Source organism: Takifugu flavidus, unplaced genomic scaffold (genome assembly GCF_003711565.1).
Source record: "Takifugu flavidus isolate HTHZ2018 unplaced genomic scaffold, ASM371156v2 ctg223, whole genome shotgun sequence".
NCBI lineage: Eukaryota > Metazoa > Chordata > Actinopteri > Tetraodontiformes > Tetraodontidae > Takifugu > Takifugu flavidus.
This window is the reverse complement of record NW_026621891.1, coordinates 51,362-54,864: the sequence shown is the minus strand read 5'-3', so window position 1 is coordinate 54,864 and position 3,503 is coordinate 51,362. Positions and strand designations below refer to the sequence as shown.

Here is a 3,503-nt window from a genome sequence, read left to right as displayed (position 1 = left end):
CTCTAACTGCTTCAGTTAGTTAAAACTAAAACATTTTTAATTGTATTAGCACAGCTCCTCTTCTTTGGTTTTGTTCTCATTGTTAACTATTGTCCACCTGATTTCAGTGAAGGAAGACGATAACACTTTGACAGTCTTCATTGTGTCAGTGCTTGGGGGAGTCATTGGTTTGGTTATCATTGTCATGGTGATCAAGGCGGTGGTCCTTCATTTTCTACGGAAGGGTAATGAGAAGAAGTAAGTAAGCAAGCAGATGCACCCACACACCTGTATGCTCGCACTCACCAGCACAAACATTACTGAGGCAGACATATATGGTTTATCATGATCACCAGTCTTTGTGAAGGGGGCACAAACTTGCGCCCTTCACATAGACTGTGCATTGTGTGTATGTGCCCACCATCCCCTTGTGCATAGAGTTTGACCACATCAATGCTAGTTGAAACACTCTCTCCAGTCCCCCTTTTTTAATAAAGGGACAACCAAGCAGGTCTGCCAGTCCAGAGGCACTGTCCCCAAATGCCACATCAGAAGCCTGCAGCCAAGAGAGCAACACAACATCCAGAGATTTGAGGTAGCCATGGCAAATCTCATCCACCCCTAGTGCCTTCCCACTGAGGAGCATCTCAATTCCACTGTAAACGGTGTTAGTAAACTGCTTTACCCATGCTGAGGCGTTGGATGTTTTGACAGGATTTTGCTGAGACATAGTATATGCCCTGCCCAAAGGTGTCCCACGCCTGAGTATTTGCTTCCATGTGCTTGGCCTGCCAGTACCCATCAGCTTCCACAGGAGTCCAGGCCAGGGGCACCCCATTGGTTCTGGGCCCATTGGCACATGCCCATGTTGCCAATGTGGTCTCTCCGTCTTTGGATACACAGAGTCAAATAACAGTGATAAACAGATCATTTCAAAGTCACAGAAACTGTCAAAATGGTGTATTTACCTGCAGAAATGATCACTCCATCTTGCAGAGAACCAATCATATGCTTATGTGTTTTAATGTTTGTGTTTTAAATAATAGAATATATACGTGTGTGTGGTGTGTGTGTATGTGTGTGTATGTATGTGTATGTGTATATATATGTATATATATGTATATATATATATATATATATATATATATATGTATATATATGTGTATATATATATGTGTGTGTGTGTGTATATATATGTATATATATATATATATATATATATATATACTGTGTATATATACAGTATATACTGTATATGTATGTATGTATGAATTCTACTCACAAACATCTGTTAAGACAACTATTGTCAGGAAGACAACTATTGAAAAGTAGTCTGGGTGAAATTGAAGTTATAGTTATAATTTCTTACTTCTAAATGGCTATATTTCATATTTGACATTTGACTGATGTCATTTTGTATGGTGGGAATTAGACCATCTCAGATCGCATCCTTATTCCTATGCACATTTCTTTTCTGCCCCCTCCAGTAAAGAGTGTCTGGTTAGCACCTCAGGGAATGACAACACAGAAAATGGACTTTCAGGAGCCAAAGCTGACAACAAAGATACGCCAAAGGCATAAGTAACCAGCCCATTGTAATTGTATATGTGTACATGCAGTGAAAGCATGCTCTTATGTTTGGACTGTTTTATCCATGTAGTGACTAATTACTTTAACAGAACTATGTATTTTATAAAATATTTAAATCATGCTTGAAATGCTGAAATACAAATACATGTGCAGCTCTGAATCACTTTCTCACCTACCCGAATTTAGTTTCTTTACCTCTTATAGAAAATTCCATAACTCTCCTTGCTAACGGAACTGAACACTATATTTTTACATGTGCTCCCATCTTTATCTGACTTTCTGTAAACTTTAAATGAGCAAAATATGAAACATTTTAAAATAATTTGTTTGTACAGAATAACGTAAATAATTTTTACTGCTACTGCTAATTTTAACTGCCCAATGTGCACATTTAAATTTGAACTGAGACATTTCTTTAATAAGCAAAGAAAAAAACAAAACACCCCCACCCCCCCTCCCCCCAAAAAACAAAACCTAACCCTAACAGCAGCAACAAAATTTAAAAAGAAAATCTTAAAGGAGCACTATGTAACTTTGTGACCAAAGTTGGTAGTGTACCGTATTTTCACAACCATAAGGCGCACCGTAGTATAGGGCGCACCTTCAATTAACGACCTATTTTAGAACTATTTTCATACACAGGGCGCACCGTGCTATAAGGGATCATTCTATGCGCATAGCATAGAAACTGCGTAGTGCCTGGGATTCATGACGCATTCTCTAGATCGAGCTGCGCTAAAAGGAATGTCAATAAAACAATCAGATAAGTTGGTCAAACTTTATTAATAGAATACAAACCGGCGTTCTCACAACTCCGTTCACTCCCAAAATGAATAAACAGCTGTTTTATTATTTTTCCCGAGTGACGTAGTGTTTTCGCGTAACACAGTTCGTTTAATAACAGCGAGTTATAACAGGCAGTACAACATTGCAGCCTTGTTAAGTTGTAAACACTAAGGATGGGCAGATCGATCCCGTGGTATCGATATATCGATACTCACAAGCTACTCATTTGGTATCGATGTTCTTTTATAAATATCGATACTAACTAAAAAAAAATAAAATGGGGTGTATGCATCACTTTCCGCTGTTTTAGATTAGTTACTTAAATTAATATGTGCCAAGACACCCCTATACCTGGCGGCGTACTGAGCTGGCCCATGTCACGTGACAGGAGATAGGGAATGAGCATCAACCTGCAACATAGCCTGCGCCGAGCCGACACAGTCAGCAAAAGGCAGAGCCGGAGGAAATAATCAGCCAGAGACGCAATCGTGTTAAAGCAGAAAATGTGAATATGATACGATTTCTGAAAAGCAATCTGAGACTTCAGTAAAGTGTGATAACATACCTCAAGTGCACTAAAGGTGTGATGGTGTCAGACATTGTTCTAATTATTTTTTTATGGAACAACTGTCTTATGCAGGTTTAAAGGATAAGGAAATCCTAGTAATCAATTGACCATAATAAATTGTATATAAATGGTCTGTATTTGTCTTAAATGTAATAATATTTTGACTGACAAAAATTGCCAGTAAGAAATGAACGGTATCGGGATCGATATCGATGAAAATACAAGAAAAAGTATCGGTATCGTATCGAATCCCAAAAGTGTGGTATCGCCCATCCTTAGTAAACACACAAAAGAAACACGTAAAGCTCACTTTATCAGTTCATTCCTCATCCAGGAATCCCTCGAATTCTTCTTCTTTGGTGTCCGAATTGAACAGTTGTGCGAATACGGCGTCCAACATGGCCGGCTCCGTCTCGTCAAAGTCGTCATCAGGGTCAGTGTCGCTGGTGTTGTCTGGCATTTCAGTGACAATCCCTGCCTTCCTGAAAGCTCGGACCACGGTTGAGACTGATATATCAGCCTAGGCATTTACGATCCACTGGCAGATAGTGACGTATGTTGCTCGGCGCTGTCTTCCCGT

At 39.3% G+C, this 3,503-nt stretch overlaps 1 long non-coding RNA gene across 1 annotated transcript; it reads left to right on the top strand.

Annotated features, from left to right (window-relative positions):
- The first annotated feature begins 243 nt into the window (after positions 1 to 243).
- On the top strand, positions 244 to 2,523 carry LOC130519831 (uncharacterized). The gene is made up of 2 exons (XR_008948481.1): positions 244 to 574; positions 1,467 to 2,523. It is a non-coding gene; the product is annotated as an uncharacterized LOC130519831 (long non-coding RNA).
- The last annotated feature ends 980 nt before the right edge of the window (positions 2,524 to 3,503 follow it).